This window comes from Phyllobates terribilis, unplaced genomic scaffold, assembly GCF_046119375.1.
Source record: "Phyllobates terribilis strain yellow unplaced genomic scaffold, ASM4611937v1 Scaffold_5__5_contigs__length_657084704, whole genome shotgun sequence".
Classification (NCBI taxonomy): Eukaryota; Metazoa; Chordata; class Amphibia; order Anura; family Dendrobatidae; genus Phyllobates; species Phyllobates terribilis.
This window is the reverse complement of record NW_027362765.1, coordinates 321,063,429-321,083,588: the sequence shown is the minus strand read 5'-3', so window position 1 is coordinate 321,083,588 and position 20,160 is coordinate 321,063,429. Positions and strand designations below refer to the sequence as shown.

Below are 20,160 nucleotides of genomic sequence, written 5' to 3'. Positions count from 1 at the left end.
TACCCTGTACTCCTCCTCCTAGGAGGGAAAAGAAAAGCAAGTCTGGAGAAAACCATGTCAGGGGAGCGGCCGAGGTCTAATTCAAGATTGAACTTATAACATGGCTGAGAGTATGTGGTACTGTCACTTTAATATGTAACACAGCTGCTGCAGAACCCTATTATACACACCGCGCTGCTGCAGAACCCTATTATACACACCGTGCTGCTGCAGAACCCCATTATACACACCAAGCTGCTACAGAACCCCATTATACACACCAAGATGCTGCAGAATCACATTACAAGTACCCGAGTTGCTGCTGAACCCTATTATACACACAGAGCTGCTACAGAACCCTATTATATACACAGAGCTGCTACAGAACCCTATTATACACAGCGAGCTGCTGCAGAAGCCTATTATATACACAGAGCTGCTACAGAACCCTATTATACACAGCGAGCTGCTGCAGAACCCCATTATACACACCCGAGCTGCTGCAGAACCCCATTATACACACACCAAGCTGCTACAGAACCCTATTATACACACACCAAGCTGCTACAGAACCCTATTATACACACACCAAGCTGCTACAGAACCCTATTATACACACACCAAGCTGCTACAGAACCCCATTATACACACTGAGCTGCTACAGAATCCTATTATACACACACCAAGCTGCTACAGAACCCTATTATACACACACCAAGCTGCTACAGAACCCTATTATACACACACCAAGCTGCTACAGAACCCTATTATACACACACCAAGCTGCTACAGAACCCTATTATACACACACCAAGCTGCTACAGAACCCCATTATACACACTGAGCTGCTACAGAATCCTATTATACACACACCAAGCTGCTACAGAACCCTATTATACACACACCAAGCTGCTACAGAACCCTATTATACACACACCAAGCTGCTACAGAACCCTATTATACACACACCAAGCTGCTACAGAACCCCATTATACACACTGAGCTGCTACAGAATCCTATTATACACACACCAAGCTGCTACAGAACCCTATTATACACACACCAAGCTGCTACAGAACCCTATTATACACACACCAAGCTGCTACAGAACCCTATTATACACACACCAAGCTGCTACAGAACCCCATTATACACACTGAGCTGCTACAGAATCCTATTATACACACACCAAGCTGCTACAGAACCCTATTATACACACACCAAGCTGCTACAGAACCCTATTATACACACACCAAGCTGCTACAGAACCCTATTATACACACACCAAGCTGCTACAGAACCCTATTATACACACACCAAGCTGCTACAGAATCCTATTATACACACCAAGATGCTGCAGAATCCCATTACAAGTACCCGAGTTGCTGCTGAACCCTATTATACACACAGAGCTGCTACAGAACCCTATTATATACACAGAGCTGCTACAGAACCCTATTATACACAGCGAGCTGCTGCAGAACCCCATTATACACACCCGAGCTGCTGCAGAACCCCATTATACACACACCAAGCTGCTACAGAACCCTATTATACACACACCAAGCTGCTACAGAACCCTATTATACACACACCAAGCTGCTACAGAACCCTATTATACACACACCAAGCTGCTACAGAACCCTATTATACACACACCAAGCTGCTACAGAACCCCATTATACACACTGAGCTGCTACAGAATCCTATTATACACACACCAAGCTGCTACAGAATCCTATTATACACACACCAAGCTGCTACAGAACCCTATTATACACACACCAAGCTGCTACAGAACCCTATTATACACACACCAAGCTGCTACAGAACCCTATTATACACACACCAAGCTGCTACAGAACCCCATTATACACACTGAGCTGCTACAGAATCCTATTATACACACACCAAGCTGCTACAGAACCCTATTATACACACACCAAGCTGCTACAGAACCCTATTATACACACACCAAGCTGCTACAGAACCCTATTATACACACACCAAGCTGCTACAGAACCCTATTATACACACACCAAGCTGCTACAGAACCCTATTATGCACACCGAACTGCTGCAGAACCATATTATACACACACCAAGCTGCTACAGAACCCCATTATACACACCGAGCTGCTGCAGAACCCTATTATGCACACCGAACTGCTGCAGAACCATATTATTATTATTTATTATTATAGCGCCATTTATTCCATGGCGCTTTACATGTGATAGGGATATACATAACAAAAGCATTTACATAATCTTAACAAAACGAGTCAGCGACTGGTACAGGAGGAGCGAGGACCCTGCCCGCGAGGGCTCACATTCTAGAAGGGATGGGTGAGGATACATTAGGTGAGGATAGAGCTGGTCGAGCAGCGGTGGTTACTGCAGGTTGCAGGCTTGTCGGAAGAGGTAGGTCTTCAGGTTTCTTTTGAAGGTTTCCACGGTCGGCGAGTGTCTGATGTGTTGGGGAAGAGAGTTCCAGAGTAGGGGGGATGCACGGGAGAAATCTTGTATACGATTGTGGGAGGAGGAGATAAGAGGGGAGTAGAGAAGGAGATCTTGTGAGGATCGGAGGTTGCGTGCAGGTAAGTACCGGGAGACTAGGTCACAGATGTATGGGGGAGACAGGTTGTGGATGGCTTTGTATGCCATGGTTAGAGTTTTGAACTGAATTCTCTGGGCAATGGGGAGCCAGTGAAGAGATTGACAGAGAGGAGAGGCCGGGGAATAGTGGGGGGACAGGTGGATTAGTCGAGCAGCAGAGTTTAGGATAGATTGGAGAGGTGCAAGAGTGTTGGAAGGGAGGCCACAGAGCAGGAGGTTGCAGTAGTCGAGGCGGGATATGATGACAGCATGCACTAGTGTTTTTGCAGAGTCTTTGCTGAGGAATGCACGGATCCGGGAGATGTTTTTGAGTTGGAGTCGGCAGGAAGTGGAAAGGGCTTGGATATGTGGCTTGAAGGAGAGATCAGAGTCCAGGGTTACTCCAAGGCAGCGAGCTTGTGGGACTGGGGAGATTGAACAGCCATTGACGTTGATAGCTAGGTCAGTTGGGAGGGTTGAATGAGATGGCGGAAAGATGATGAACTCTGTTTTATCCATGTTGAGTTTTAGAAATCTGTCAGAGAAGAAGGATGAGATGGCGGTCAGACATTGTGGGATTTTGGTTAGTAGGGAGGAGATATCAGGTCCAGAGAGGTAGATCTGTGTGTCATCAGCATAGAGGTGATACTGAAAGCATTGAGACTCTATGAGCTGTCCCAGGCCAAAGGTGTAGATGGAGAAGAGCAGAGGTCCTAGAACTGAACCTAGGGGGACACCGACAGATAGGGGGCGAGATGAGGAGGTGGTGCGTGAGTGGGAGACGCCGAATGTCCTGTCTGTTAAGTATGAGGAGATCCAAGATAGAGCCAAGTCCGTGATGCCAAGAGATGAGAGAATCTGGAGTAAGAGGGAATGGTCCACTGTGTCAAAGGCAGATGACAGGTCCAGAAGGAGGAGGATGGAGTAGTGTCGCTTGGATTTGGCATTTAGTAGGTCGTTGGTGACTTTGGTCAGGGCAGTTTCAGTCGAGTGATGCGGTCGGAAGCCAGATTGCAGGCGGTCGAAGAGGGAGCAGGAGGAGAGGTGGGAGGACAGTTCAAGGTGGACATGTTGTTCTAGTAGTTTTGAGGCAAAGGGGAGGAGTGATATGGGGCGGTAGCTAGTCAGAGAGAAAGGGTCAAGGGAGGGCTTTTTGAGGATGGGTGTGATTGCGGCATGTTTGAAACATGAGGGGAAGACACCGGTTGTTAGTGACAGATTGAAGAGGTGAGTTAGGGTTGGGACAAAGACTGTGGTAAGGTTAGTGATGAGGTGGGATGGGATTGGGTCAAGTTCGCAGATGGTGAGGTGTGATTTGGAGAGTAAAGAGGAGACTTGACCTTCTGTAATGGTGGAGAAGTGGGGTTTGGAGGAGGAGGGTTGAGTAGATATGAGGAGGGGTTGTGTGGACTTTAGGCAAAAGTTTTGTCTGATGGTGTCAATCTTCTGTTTGAAGAATGAGGCAAAGTCGTCGGCTGAGATGAGAGAAGAGGGAGGAGGTGCTGGGGGACGAAGGAGAGAGTTGAAAGTGTTAAATAGCTGTTTAGGGTTGTGAGATAGGGAGGATATGAGAGATGAGAAGTAGGTTTGTTTTGCTGTAGTGAGTGCGGCCTTGAAATTAGTGATGGATTGCTTGAATGCGATGAAGTGCTCGGTGGAGTGAGACCTTTTCCATCTCCGCTCCGCAACCCTGGAGACCCGGCACAGTTCTTTAGTAACTTTAGTGTGCCAGGGTTGTCTGTTGAATGTGCGAGATGTGGTGTGTATGAGAGGGGCGATCGAGTCTAGAGCTGTAGCTATTGTGGTGTTATATGAGGCAGCAGCAACATCTGCATCGTGTGAGGAATTTATGTCTGTAAGAGGGAGGAGGGATTCAGAGAGTGAGTGTAGGTCAAGGTGTTTGAGATTTCTGCGAGAGTGTGTAAGTTTGTGGAGTGGGGATTGTGAACCTGGAGAGGAGAGGGTAGAGAATGTGAGGAGGTTATGGTCAGAGAGAGGGAGTGGTGAGTTAGAGAGGTTAGATAGGGAACAGAGGCGGGTGAAGATGAGGTCCAGTGTGTGGCCATCTTTGTGGGTGGGTGTGGAAGACCATTGAGTGAGTCCGAAGGAGGAAGTGAGAGATAGGAACTTAGAGACAGACGAGTGGGAAGTGTTAATGGGGATGTTGAAGTCACCCATTATGATAGTGGGGATGTCAGTGGAGAGGAAGTGAAGCTGCCAGGTGGTGAAGTGGTCTAAGAAGGTGGTGGCTTGCCCTGGGGGTCGGTAAACGACGGCCAGTTGGAGGTTGGAGGGGGAATAGATGCGCACACAGTGCACCTCAAAAGAGGGGAGTGTAACGGAGCGTGGCAGTGGGATTTGGGTGAAAGCGCAGTGTTCTGATAGGAGAAAACCTACGCCTCCGCCATGTTTGCCGTTGGGGCGGGGGGTGTGGGAAAGGTGGAATCCGCCATATGAAAGTGCTGCTGGGGAGGCTGTGTCAGAGGGGGTGAGCCAGGTTTCAGTGATGGCGAGGAAGGAAAGCTTGTTTGTAATGAAAAGATCGTGGATGAAGGAAAGTTTGTTGCAGACAGAGCGAGCGTTCCATAGAGCTCCTGTTAGAGCAACTAACGGAGTGGGGATTAGTTGGATGGGTATGAGGTTAGAAGGGTTGTAACAGTTTGTGGAAGGTCATGGATAGGAGGAAGAAGTAGCTGTGGGGATATGGCGAGGAGGACCAGGATTTGGAGAGATATCTCCAGCAGTGAAGAGGAGCAGAGAAAGTGTTAGCAGGTGGGAGCAGGAGAGAGCATGGGGTGGCTGTCTGTGTTTGGAGATCCAGGATTGAATGTTGAGGAATAATTTGGAGGAGGAGGTGAAATGAATGGGGAGGATGGAGGGAGAGATGAAGAGTTTCTTACTAGGTGTAGGGATTTGGGGGATTACTAGAAAGTGGAGGACTATAGAGGAAAAAGTAAGAGCTAACAGAAACATAGTTAAAAGAGAGTAAGTGGTCAAAGTGTTAGTTACCTGACTCCTGCCCTGACTAACTGCCTTTGAAATAACTGCCACTTATCTCCGAAGCCACTTTGCACAACCCAGCACGCGTGCACCCCTTACAGAGCTTCTAAATATATAGGGCACACTAAACCATCAAGGTGAGGGGCATTGTGGGAGCTGCTTGTGGCTAAATTAGCAGCTGGTCGAGATGGCTGGGTGATCAAAGACAGAGCTAGGACTCTAGTCTCTGCAGTTTAGCACCTCTAAAAAACAGATAAGATCTATAGTGGGGAAGGGGCAGACATATGTGGGTATTGAATGGAGTGGGATAGATCAAGCAGTGAAATTATGCAGAGCATGTACCAGTGAGGTGGGCCAGCAGAGCAGAGCATTAGATTACAGCAGAACAGCAAGCAGTGAAATTATGCAGAGCATGTACCAGTGAGGTGGGCCAGCAGAGCATTAGATTACAGCAGACACTGCAAGCAGGGAAATTATGCAGAGCATGTACCAGTGAGGTGGGCCAGCAGAGCAGAGCATTAGATTACTGCAGACACAGCAAGCAGTGAAATTATGCAGAGCATGTACCAGTGAGGTGGGCCAGCAGAGCAGAGCATTAGATTACAGCAGACACAGCAAGCAGTGAAATTATGCAGAGCATGTACCAGTGAGGTGGGCCAGCAGAGCAGAGCATTAGATTACAGCAGACACAGCAAGCAGTGAAATTATGCAGAGCATGTACCAGTGAGGTGGGCCAGCAGAGCAGAGCATTAGATTACAGCAGACACAGCAAGCAGTGAAATTATGCAGAGCATGTACCAGTGAGGTGGGCCAGCAGAGCAGAGCATTAGATTACAGCAGACACAGCAAGCAGTGAAATTATGCAGAGCATGTACCAGTGAGGTGGGCCAGCAGAGCATTAGATTACAGCAGACACAGCAAGCAGTGAAATTATGCAGAGCATGTACCAGTGAGGTGGGCCAGCAGAGCAGAGCATTAGATTACTGCAGACACAGCAAGCAGTGAAATTATGCAGAGCATGTACCAGTGAGGTGGGCCAGCAGAGCATTAGATTACAGCCGACACTGCAAGCAGGGAAATTATGCAGAGCATGTACCAGTGAGGTGGGCCAGCAGAGCAGAGCATTAGATTACAGCAGACACAGCAAGCAGGGAAATTATGCAGAGCATGTACCAGTGAGGTGGGCCAGCAGAGCAGAGCATTAGATTACAGCAGACACTGCAAGCAGTGAAATTATGCAGAGCATGTACCAGTGAGGTGGGCCAGCAGAGCAGAGCATTAGATTACAGCCGACACTGCAAGCAGTGAAATTATGCAGAGCATGTACCAGTGAGGTGGGCCAGCAGAGCAGAGCATTAGATTACTGCAGACACAGCAAGCAGTGAAATTATGCAGAGCATGTACCAGTGAGGTGGGCCAGCAGAGCAGAGCATTAGATTACAGCCGACACTGCAAGCAGGGAAATTATGCAGAGCATGTACCAGTGAGGTGGGCCAGCAGAGCATTAGATTACAGCAGACACAGCAAGCAGGGAAATTATGCAGAGCATGTACCAGTGAGGTGGGCCAGCAGAGCAGAGCATTAGATTACAGCAGACACAGCAAGCAGGGAAATTATGCAGAGCATGTACCAGTGAGGTGGGCCAGCAGAGCAGAGCATTAGATTACTGCAGACACAGCAAGCAGTGAAATTATGCAGAGCATGTACCAGTGAGGTGGGCCAGCAGAGCATTAGATTACAGCAGACACAGCAAGCAGAGAAATTATGCAGAGCATGTACCAGTGAGGTGGGCCATCAGAGCAGAGCATTAGATTACAGCAGACACAGCAAGCAGTGAAATTATGCAGAGCATGTGCCAGTGAGGTGGGCCAGCAGAGCAGAACATTAGATTACAGCAGACACAGCAAGCAGTGAAATTATGCAGAGCATGTACCAGTGAGGTGGGCCAGCAGAGCAGAGCATTAGATTACTGCAGACACAGCAAGCAGTGAAATTATGCAGAGCATGTACCAGTGAGGTGGGCCAGCAGAGCAGAGCATTAGATTACTGCAGACACAGCAAGCAGTGAAATTATGCAGAGCATGTACCAGTGAGGTGGGCCAGCAGAGCAGAGCATTAGATTACAGCAGACACAGCAAGCAGTGAAATTATGCAGAGCATGTACCAGTGAGGTGGGCCAGCAGAGCAGAGCATTAGATTACAGCAGACACAGCAAGCAGTGAAATTATGCAGAGCATGTACCAGTGAGGTGGGCCAGCAGAGCAGAGCATTAGATTACAGCAGACACAGCAAGCAGAGAAATTATGCAGAGCATGTACCAGTGAGGTGGGCCAGCAGAGCAGAGCATTAGATTACAGCAGACACAGCAAGCAGTGAAATTATGCAGAGCATGTACCAGTGAGGTGGGCCAGCAGAGCAGAGCATTAGATTACAGCAGACACAGCAAGCAGGGAAATTATGCAGAGCATGTACCAGTGAGGTGGGCCAGCAGAGCAGAGCATTAGATTACAGCCGACACTGCAAGCAGTGAAATTATGCAGAGCATGTACCAGTGAGGTGGGCCAGCAGAGCAGAGCATTAGATTACAGCAGACACAGCAAGCAGTGAAATTATGCAGAGCATGTACCAGTGAGGTGGGCCAGCAGAGCAGAGCATTAGATTACAGCAGACACAGCAAGCAGTGAAATTATGCAGAGCATGTACCTGTGAAGAGAGAAGAAGAAGAGAGATGTTAGTCCATTGCCTCTGAAATAACTGCCATTTATCTCCGAAGCCACTTTGCACAAGAAGACGCGTGCACAACCCAGCATATTATGTACACCGAGCTGCTACAGAACCCTATTATACACACCGAGCTGCTGAAGAACCCAATTATACGCACCCGAGCTGCTGCAGAACCCAATTATACGCACCAAACTGCTACGGAACCCTATTATACACACAGAGCTGCTGCAGAACCCAATTATACGCACCAAACTGCTACAGAACCCCATTATACGCACCCGAGTTGCTGCAAAACCCAATTATACGCACCCGAGCTGCTGCAGAACCCAATTATACGCACCAAACTGCTACAGAACCCTATTATACGCACCAAACTGCTACAGAACCCTATTATTATGCACACCAAACTGCTACAAAACCCTATTATGCACACCTGAGCTGCTGCAGAACCCTAGTATGCACACCAAGCTGCTGCAGAACCCAATTATACGCACCAAACTGCTACAGAACCCTATTATACACACCTGAGCTGCTGCAGAACCCCATTATACACAGCGAGCTGCTGCAGAACCCCAGTATGCACACCGAGCTGCTGCAGAACCCTATTATGCACACCGAACTGCTGCAGAACCCTATTATGCACACCGAACTGGTGCAGAACCACATTATGCACACCGAACTGCTACAGAACCCTATTATACACACCTGAGCTGCTGCAGAACCCCATTATACACAGCGAGCTGCAGCAGAACCCCAGTATGCACACCGCGCTCCTGCAGAACCCTATTATACACACCGAGCTACTACAGAACCCCATTATGGACACCGAGCTGCTGCAGAACCCTATTATACACATCGAACTTCTGCAGAACCCTATTATACACACTGAGCTGCTGCAGAACCCTATTATATACACAGAGCTGCTACAGAACCCTATTATATACACAGAGCTGCTGCAGAACCCCATTATACACACAGAGCTGCTGCAGAACCCCATTATACGCACCCGAGCTGCTGCAGAACCCCATTATACACACCGAGCTGCTGCAGAATCTTATTATACACACTGAACTGCTGCAGAACCCTATTATTTACACTCGAGCTGCTGCAGAACCCCATTATACACACTGAGCTGCTGCAGAACCCCATTATACACACCTGAGCTGCTGCAGAACCCCATTATACAGAGCGAGCTGCTGCAGAACCCCAGTATGCACACCGAGCTGCTGCAGAACCCTATTATACACACCGCTCTGCTGAAGAACCCCATTATACACACGCGAGCTGCTACTGAACCCTATTATACACACCAAGCTGCTGCAGAACCCTATTATACACACAAAGCTGCTGCAGAACCCTATTATTTACACTCGAGCTGCTGCAGAACCCCATTATAAACACTAAGCTGCTGCAGAACCCCATTACAAGCACCCGAGTTGCTGCAGAACCCTATTATACACACCGAGCTGCTGCTGAACCCTATTATACACACCAAGCTGCTGCAGAACCCTATTATACACACCAAGCTGCTGCAGAACCCTATTATACACACCAAGCTGCTGCTGAACCCTATTATACACACCAAGCTGCTGCTGAACCCTATTATACACACCAAGCTGCTGCAGAACCCTATTATACACACCGAGCTGCTGCCGAACCCTATTATACACACTGAGCTGCTGCAGAACCCTATTATACACACCCGAGCTGCTGCTGAACCCTATAATACACACCAAGCTGCTGTAGAACCCTATTATACACACTGAGCTGCTGCAGAACCCTATTATACACACCGAGCTGCTGCAGAACCCTATTATACACACCGAGCTGCTGCAGAACCCTATTATACACACAGAGCTGCTGCAGAACCCCATTATACACACCGAGCTGCTGCTGCAGAACCCTATTATACACATCCGAGCTGCTGCAGAACTATATTATATGCACAAACTCTGCCATACAACCTTACAATATATATCCAGCTGCTGCAGAACCTCATAATACATACTCCAACTGCTGCAAAACTTTATCAAATAACGCACTAGCTGCTGCAGAACCTTATTACATGCCACACAACCTTAAAATACACATCCAGCAGCTGCAGAACATCATAATACATACACTAGCTGCTGCAGAACATTAGAACATACAGACTCCTGCTGCTGCAGAACTGTATTATATGAACAACGTTTGCCATTCAACCTCACAATATACATCCTCCTGCTGCAGAACCTCATAATATATATCCCAACTGCTGCAGAACCTTATCAGATACTCCCTAGCTGCTGCACAACCTTATCAGATACACCCTAGCTGCTGCACAACCTTAACAGATACACCCTAGCTGCTGCACAACCTTATCAGATACACCCTAGCCCAGGCACAACCTTATCTGATTCACTTCAACTACCACAAAACCTCACAATACACATCCAGCTGCTGCAGAACCTCATAATAATTTTATTTCACAGCACTTTACAATTCAGAGGGTATGTTCACAAACAATATCAGACATTAGGGTAATACATAGTTCACCAATTCAAACCAGAGGGGTAATGGCTCTGTTAACAAAACCTTACAATCCATGAAGAAACAGGGAAGACACAAGAGATAAAAAAGTACTTGTAGTTTATGGTCCTGCAATATTTATAATAAATAAATGTTTTCATTAATGCTTTTAAACTAGTCACCAACCAGATTCTGATTAAAGTTTAGGAAGAAAGAACTGAAAACAGTTAGGCCAGCTTATAGAGATGTGTGTTTTAAGACACACTTAAAAATGTAAATACAGGGAATTAACTGGACTGTCTGGGATAGTGCATTCTAGAGAACTGGTGCAGCACAAAAGAAGTGTTGGAGATGGGAGAGGGAGATTTGTATTGATCATTAGCAGAACAAAGTGCACAGTTAGAGTGGCAGACAAAGATGTGGGAGGAAATATAGTGCACAGCAAAACTGTATAGAGATTTTTTGGATGATTGTGACAAGTTTATGTTGTATTCTGTAGCAGTTGGGCAACTAGTGCAATGACTGGTACAGAGAGGAGGCTTCGGTATATCGGCAAGACAGAAATATGAACCTGGCTGCTGCATTCAGGATGGATTGGAGATTTTATTAAGATAAAGAGTTGCAGTAGTTCAGGTGAGAATGAATCAGTAACAGCAAGAGGGATAAACAAACTTCCTGAATGCAATATTGAATATTATAAGGGGTGCAGATTTTAAAATGGCTTCTTGTTTGGGATGAATTTTTAAGAAGTGACTCAATGTCACTTCAAAAGTTAATAGGTCCCGAAAGGTTTTGTAAATTTTGATGAAAAAAATAAAAATTGCTGCTAAACTTTATATCCTAACCAGAAAAATTACATTTGGATCTATTTAAATAGGTAAACAAAAAAACATAAGTATTATATATGCTCCATCTTGAAACCTCATTGGCGTATAGCCACGTTTGGGAGAAACTGTGTAACAAATTCTGTGGACCATTCTCACCTATAATCCTTTGTGAAAATGAAAAATTTGCAACTAACATTTTAGTGGTACAAAACTATTAATTTTCACCGCCCAATATTGTAAAATTATGTGAGGCACCTAAGGGTTCAAAATACTCACTACATCCCTAGATGAATTCCTTAACCCCTTCATGACCGGAGCATTTTCCGTTTTCGTTTTTTGCTCCCATTTCCCAGAGCCATAACTTTTTTATTTTTCCGTCAATATGGCCGTTTGAGGGCTTATTTTTTGCGGTAGAAGTAGCAATAATATGTATGATTTGTATTCATATATATCATACCCAGTCATCAATAGAATACCACAAGGGCATTTCAGACTCTAAAATATAACTTTTAATAGATAAGTTTAAAATATTATATTAGTGACAAAGTACACATACTCCCCAGGTCGTGGTAACAACTATGATAAGAGAGCAGAACACGTCACCTGAATGGCGTGCCGGGCCCTGGTCAGACAGGATCAAATGAATACCCTAAATGACACAGGGACCCTATAAAACGTCCAAAAAGTGAGTGGACAAAATTAGACGTTTCTCGAGCGAAATCAAATAGTGTTAGATGATGATTAGTGATGAGCGAGTATGTTCTGTTAACCCTTTCGGGGAGTATGCTCGGGCCGAGCACCGAGTAGTTACAGCTGCTCAGTGATATGTTTAAATCACTCCCGTGTGCATGATTTGCGACTGTTTGACAGCTTTATTACATGTGAGGAATGTCTATTTCTTACACATTCCTCACATGTATTAAAGTTGTAAAAACAGTCGCAAATCATGCACATGGGAGCGATTTAACCTTATCACCGAGCAGCTGTAACTACTCGGTGCTCGGCCCGAGCATACTCACCGAAAGGGTTAACAGAACATACTCGCTCATCACTAATGATGACCCTATCATTATCACAGGATAAACATCTTATGATGAATGAAATAAAGCGTTTCTCATATACATTCAAGATAGATGAGGTAAAGTTATGATAATAACATCATCAAGAGAAAACGTATATCATCCATACATACAGTACAGACCAAACGTTTGGACACACCTTCTCATTTAAAGATTTTTCTGTATTTTCATGACTATGAAAATTGTACATTCACACTGAAGTCATCAAAACTATGAATTAACACATGTGGAATTATATACTTAACAAAAAAGTGTGAAACAACTGAAAATATGTCTTATATTCTAGGTTCTTCAAAGTAGCCACCTTTTGCTTTGATGACTGCTTTGCACACTCTTGGCATTCGCTTGATGAGCTTCAAGAGGTAGTCACCGGAAATGGTTTTCACTTCACAGGTGTGCCCTGTCAGGTTTAGTAAGTGGGATTTCTTGCCTTATAAATGGGGTTGGGACCATCAGTTGTGTTGTGCAGAAGTCAGGTGGATACACAGCTGATAGTCCTACTGAATAGACTGTTAGAATTTGTATTATGGCAAGAAAAAAGCAGCTAAGTAAAGAAAAACGAGTGGCCATCATTACTTTAAGAAATGAAGGTGAGTCAGCGCGAAAAATTGGGCACTTTGAATGTGTCCCCAAGTGCAGTTGCAAAAACCATCAAGCGCTACAAAGAAACTGGCTCACATGAGGACCGCCCCAGGAAAGGAAGACCAAGAGTCACCTCAGCTTCTGAGGATAAGTTTATCTGAGTCACCAGCCTCAGAAATCGCAGGTTAACAGCAGCTCAGATTAGAGACCAGGTCAATGCCACACAGAGTTCTAGCAGCAGACACATCTCTACAACAACTGTTAAGAGGAGACTTTGTGCAGCAGGCCTTCATGGTAAAATAGCTGAAAGGAAACCACTGCTAAGGACAGGCAACAAGCAGAAGAGACTTGTTTAGGCTAAAGAACACAAGGAATGGACATTAGACCAGTGGAAATCTGTGCTTTGGTCTGATGAGTCTAAATTTGAGATCTTTGGTTCCAACCACCGTGTCTTTGTGCGACGCATTAAAGGTGAACGGATGGACTCTACATGCCTGGTTCCCACCGTGAAGCATGGAGGAGGAGGTGTGATGGTGTGGGAGTGCTTTGCTGGTGACACTGTTGGGGATTTATTCAAAATTGAAGGCATAACGAACCAGCATGGCTACCACAGCATCTTGCAGCGGCATGCTATTCCATCCGGTTTGCGTTTAGTTGGACCATCATTTATTTTTCAACAGGACAATGACCCCAAACACACCTCCAGGCTGTGTAAGGGCTATTTGACCAAGAGGGAGAGTGATGGGGTGCTACGCCAGATGACCTGGCCTCCACAGTCACCAGACCTGAACCCAATCGAGATGGTTTGGGGTGAGCTGGACCGCAAAGTGAAGGCAAAAGGGCCAACAAGTGCTAAGCATTTCTGGGAACTCCTTCAAGATTGTTGGAAGACCATTTCCAGTGACTACCTCTTGAAGCTCATCAAGAGAATCCCAAGAGTGTGCAAAGCAGCCATCAAAGCAAAAGGTGGCTACTTTGAAGAACCTAGAATATAAGACATATTTTCAGTTGTTTCACACTTTTTTGTTAGCTATATAATTCCACATGTGTTAATTCATAGTTTTGATGCCTTCAGTGTGAATGTACAATTTTCATAGTCATGAAAAGACAGAAAAATCTTTAAATGAGAAGGTGTGTCCAAACTTTTGGTCTGCACTGTATATATACATAAAACATTAAGATATTGAATAAGAGTAATGGAACGTCCTCTCCCGATATGTGGAGTAGTACATGTCACAGTGGGGTAAAAAGAGGAGATCTTCCCTGATGGGGTGGCAGGTAAGCAGCCAAAAGTCCAGGGGAGGTGTATATTTCTGCCCCTATTGACATCTTATATGGACTGCGCTATCCCTGTACCCCTTTGCTCCTGCCCTAACAAGGACAGTCCACATCTAGACTGCTCTAATAGCCCTGTGCGTGCCCTGTAGTCCCCCTTCTCTTATTTTTTGTGAGACGAGTTGTGCCTTTGAACGACATTACTGGTTTTAGCATATTGTGTACTGGAAAACGTCAAAAAAATTCCAACTGTGGTGAAATTGCAAAAAAAAAGTGCAATAAAGTGCAATACCACAGATGTTTTTTATTTTTTTTTTACCACGTTAACTGGATGCTAAAACTGCCCTGCCATTATTATTCTCCAGGTCATTACTAGTTTGTAGACACCAAACATGAATAGGTTCTTTTTTATTTAAGTGGTGAAAAAAAAAATCCAAAGTTTGTTTAAAAAAAAAAAAAAAAAATGGCGCCATTTTCCAAGACCCGTAGCGTCTCCATTTTTTGGGATCTGGGACTCGGTGAGGGCTTATTTTTTGCACCATTTTGGGGTAGATCCAATGTTTTGATCGCCCGTTATTGCATTTTATTGCAATGTTGCGGTGACCAAAAAAACGTAATTCTGGCGTTTAGAATTTTTTTTATCACTACGCCGTTTATTGATAGATTAATTCTTTTTTATATTGATAGATATTTTGAATGGAGGTGAAAGGGGGGTGATTTAAACTTTTATATATTTTTTATTTTTTTAATATTTTTAAAAACAGTTTTTTTTTATTTTTATGCATGCTTCAATAGTCTCCATGGGAGACTAAGAAGCAGCAATTACCTGATCGGCTCTGCTACATACAAGCGATGAGCAGATTGCCTATATGTAGCAGATTTGCTCACTTGCTATGAGCGCCAACCAATGGGCGGCGCGCGTAGTAATGTGGCCATGAGAACTACAGGGGTCTCCTGCAAACCCCGGGTTGTCATGCCAACCCATCGGTGACCTGCGATCATGTGACGGGGTCACCGATGGCCGGGGTAAATGCCGTACTTCCGGCACGGCGATGTTAAATGCCGCTGTCAGAGATTGACAGCGGCATTTAACTAGTGAACAGCCGTGGGTGGATCGTGATTCCACCCGCGGCTGTTGCGGGCACATGTCAGCTGTATAGATCAGCTGACATGTGCCCTGTTTAGCGTGGGCTCAGCGCCAGAGCTCGCGCTGAACAGGGGGTTATGATGTGGTGTGTACTATGACACGAACGTCATAAAGGGGTTAAAGGGAATCTGTCACCCCCTGGGACGCTTTTAACATATTATTATGGGCATACAGGTAACAGAATTATTCAAATAGTCACACCTGTATGCCTCATAGCTGCGGTCTAGTTGAGAGATCGTCTTTTAATCCTGTATGTCAATGAGGTCTTCCAGGCTCCGTGCGGTGTTCATTTGTGTATTACCCCCCTCCCATCAGCGTCACTGTGTCATGTGACATGCAGCTGTGGCACGGGAATCCCGCGCCTGAGCACTGCAATAGCGCAATAATACTTACACTTTATCAGCATTGGCTTCATTGTTCTTTTGTGCAGGCGAGTTAGGGCTACTCGCCTGCACAGAATAATAAGCCAATGCCCATAGAAGGGCAGAAAAGGTACACAATCGCGTGAGTGCATGGCGCAGGCCGCACGCCCCAGAGCCTGGAAGACCTCATTAACATACAGGAATAAGAGACAATCTCACAACAACTAGACCGCAGCTATGAGGTATACAGGTATGCCTATATGAACAATTCTATCACCTGTATGTCCATAGTAATAGCTTTAAAGCGTCCCAGGGGGCGACAGATTCCCTTTAAGCACTGTAGTTCCAAAATACTGTCACTTGTAGTGGCTTTCTGCTGTTTTGGCAGCTCTACAAATACATTGTGATGTAATCTATTCTAGCCAAAACTGTGTTCCAAAAATCAAATAGCGCTTCATCCCCTCCAAGCCCTGTGTTATGTACAAACAGGGCTCAAAACCACGTTTATTTATTTTACTCACTTATACAGCGCCATTAATTCCACAGCACTTTACAGACATTATGGGCACTGTTCCCATTGGGGCTCACAGTCTACATTCCCTATCAATATGTCTTTGGAGTGTGGAAGGAAACCGGAGAACCCGGAGGAAACCCAGGCAAACACGGGGAGAACATACAAACTCCGGCAGATGTTGTCCTTGGTGGGATTTGAACCCACGACCCCAGCGCTGCAGAGCAACAGTGCTAACCACTGAGCTATCATGCTGCCCTATATACACATATGGAGTGTTACTGTGTTCAAAAGAAATTGCATGACACATTGTTTGGACCACTTTCTTCTAGTAGGTACTAGTAGTCCCTGACTGAAGTTGCATTCCTGGTGAGGCGCACACAACTGGGAAGATCAACCCAATTCATTAAGTGTCACGTGCTTCTAAGGCTCAGTTCCCACAATGAGCTTTTTATGCTGCAGAATTTCTGCACCTATTATTTAAATTAAGTTACTTGTGGTTTTTTAACATGCATTTTTATCACGTTTTTTACGCTGTTTTTTGTCTCTTGTTGATGTGTCATGCTTTAAGTAATACTGCTTTGTCTTTGATAGTTTCTGGTATTTGACTTTGACAAAACTTTATTGATCTACTTGGGTGCAGATTACATGCATTTTCAATGTGTTTCTGCTGCGGGCGGAAACGCACTAAAAACGCATGTGCGTTTTTTACCGGCAGATTTTCCACATCTAATGAAAATTTATGGGGAAAATCCACACAGAAAACTGAGCGTACCCACAAGAGATATTGACATGCTGCGGATTTGTAACACGATCAGGTCATTTTACACCAAGTAAAAAAAAGCGTGAGATTTCTATAACTCCCATCCACTTTGCTGGAACTGTAGGACGCCGTGTCTTTCCACAATTGTTTTCAGTCTATAGTCTTACAAATGTAAAAATATCAAACTCATCTACACTCACCCAGCGCTGCCTCTCTCCAGCTGCCCTTGGTTTGACAGGCTACAGCGATTATCACTAAAGCACACATGACCGCTGCAACCCATCACTAAATTCTGCCAAAAAAACTTGACATGCTGCAGATTTGTTATGGCATGCGTCCACATCAGGCTTTGGCTTAAAAAAATCTGTAACAAAAACGCCATTTTTAAAAACAGTTGTTTGTATGAAACTTCCTAAGCATATACAGTTATGTCCAAAAAATAGCAATATAACATCACTAATGTGTTTAATTACTGTTTTGGGCAGAAAAGATCATACAACATAGGAAAAAATTCATGACTAGGTGTAGGCGAGTAATAGACAACCAACTGAATCAACAGTGATTACATTCACGCTGCTAAATGCATGTCATTGACTCATTTAATGAAAGTGGGGTATTCTAAAAGCAGTGTGGAGTTCAATTAGAGAAGTCATTCATTCTGTGAAGAAACAGGTGTCAATTAAAGCCCTTATTTAAATGTTGTACCTACTGGCTTTAGCTCGGGTTGTGAACTAAACCTGAACTTAATGCTTGACCCAGAAACCCATATAAATAGTGATGGGCGAACCCGTGACTGTTCGGGTTCGGCTGATTCAGCCAAACAGTTTATTAAAAGTTCGGGTACCAGAAGAGAACCCGAAACCGAACACGGACCCCATTCATATGAATGGGAGACCCGAACATCCCTGGTTTCCCGCGCTGTCATCTGAGTGACATCGGGGGAAGCACGGGTTCTGATCGGCGGTAACACCGTTACCACAGGTCAGAGTAATGCGGGATCATGCTGTCAGATGTCAGCATGATCCGACAGCTGTGACAGTGAACCGTGGTAAAAAGCTTACCACGGGTCATAGGAGCCGACTGATGGGACTACTACCACCATCAACCGGCGCCTGCTGTCAATGTAAATACCAAGTGCAGGCGCCGCTGGATGGGAGCAGTAGTCTCTCATCAGCGGCGCCTGAGCTGAAAGTAAAAAGGAAAAAAAAAAAAAAAAATCACATTATACTCACTCACCTACACCTTATCACCGATGCCTTCGTCCCCTGTAAGAAAAAAACAAAAAACACCATATGCTCACCTTAACACCCTTGTCTCCTGAAATAAATAAGAGTCAATAAACCACCATAATTCTCACCTATCCGCCTTAATCCTGGTAATCCCGAGTGTCTCACGCCATCTCATGAATAGGACAGCCACATCCTTAGATGTGACCACTCTATTCAGCAGCCGGCGATACAATGACAGGAGCATGATCGCTCCACTCCGTGTATAACGCTGAGCTGCGGGAAGTGAGGTCACTGAAGTTCAATCAGATGATGAAGCTCCGGTGACCTCACTTACTGCACTACTGCTGCATGAGAAGATTCCCACGCAGCGTGCCGTGAGGTCACCGGAGCTTCATCAGTTGATTGAACTCCAGTGACCTCACTCCCGGCTGTTGAGCGCTGTACACTGACACAGGAGTGATTACACTCCTGCATCAGTGTATTAGCCAGCTATACACTGTCTTGGCTTCAGTGGATTAGGCGTTAGGTGAGTATTTTTGTTTATTATTTTATTTTTGTTACAGGAGATGAGGGCTTCAATGGATTGGGTGTTAGGCAAGTATTTTTTTTTTTTATTAATAATTCTTAATTTACCAAAGGATTGTGTCGTTATATCAAATAAAGGATTTTTTTCTGGCTGTGTCTTTATTTCTCAAATTTTACTATGGGGTTAGTAATGCCTCTCCATTACGAACTTGGGCTACATGACAGCTGCCAATACAAGGCTGACATGAACCCCAACCCTATTACCCCACATGCCAACGAACCAGGGCAAGTAGGAAGAGCTGAGGCTAAGGGCCAGATTTGGCTCATCTTATTGATGCGCCATTTCTGGGGCGGCTGAGGACTGATGTTATTAGCCTTGGAGGGGGCCCAGTATCCATGGCCCCTTCCCTGGCTATTAATATTAGCCCACAGCAGTCTGTTTAGCCTTTGCTCGTTAGATTTTATAGGGGGACCCGAAGTCAATTTTTTCTGGGGTCCCCTGTAAACTAACTAATATCCATCTATTAATCTATTATCTGTCTAGCAGTCAGTTTATCATCTATATATCTATTACTTATCTATATAACTATCTTTCCATCTATCAAAAGACTGATAGAGAGATGGATAGATAAATATACTGATAGATATATGAATAGATATACAGATACATAGATAATAGATAGATATACAGATCGAAATGTGTGAGATATATAATCAGTACAATAGAAAGGTGACATCAACCCCACTTGCCACCACTACAGGGCAGAAGAGGGAAGCTAAGTGCCAGAATTGGTGCATCTTATGGATGTGCCTTTTTGGGGTGGCTGAGAGCTAATGTTTTTAGTCTGGGAGGGGGCCAATATCCATTGCCCTTCCCTGGCTATTAATATCAGCCCACAGCTGTCTGCCTAGCCTTTGTTGGTTATTAATTATAAAGGGGTCCCACGTCAATTTATTTGGGGGGGTCCCTCATTTTAATAACCATTAAAGGCTAAGTATACAGCTGTGAGCTGATATTAATAGCCTGGGAAGCTCCATGGGTATTATCCTCTTCC

At 45.1% G+C, this 20,160-nt stretch overlaps 1 long non-coding RNA gene across 1 annotated transcript in view; it reads left to right on the top strand.

Moving 5' to 3' along the window:
- Positions 1 to 20,160, top strand: part of LOC141273126 (uncharacterized) — a 45,040-nt gene that overhangs the window by 202 nt on the left and 24,678 nt on the right. Inside the window, exons 2-3 of the long non-coding RNA XR_012322064.1 lie at positions 23 to 110; positions 11,305 to 11,438. This is a non-coding gene — a long non-coding RNA (uncharacterized lncRNA). The remainder of the gene's footprint in view (positions 1 to 22; positions 111 to 11,304; positions 11,439 to 20,160) is intronic.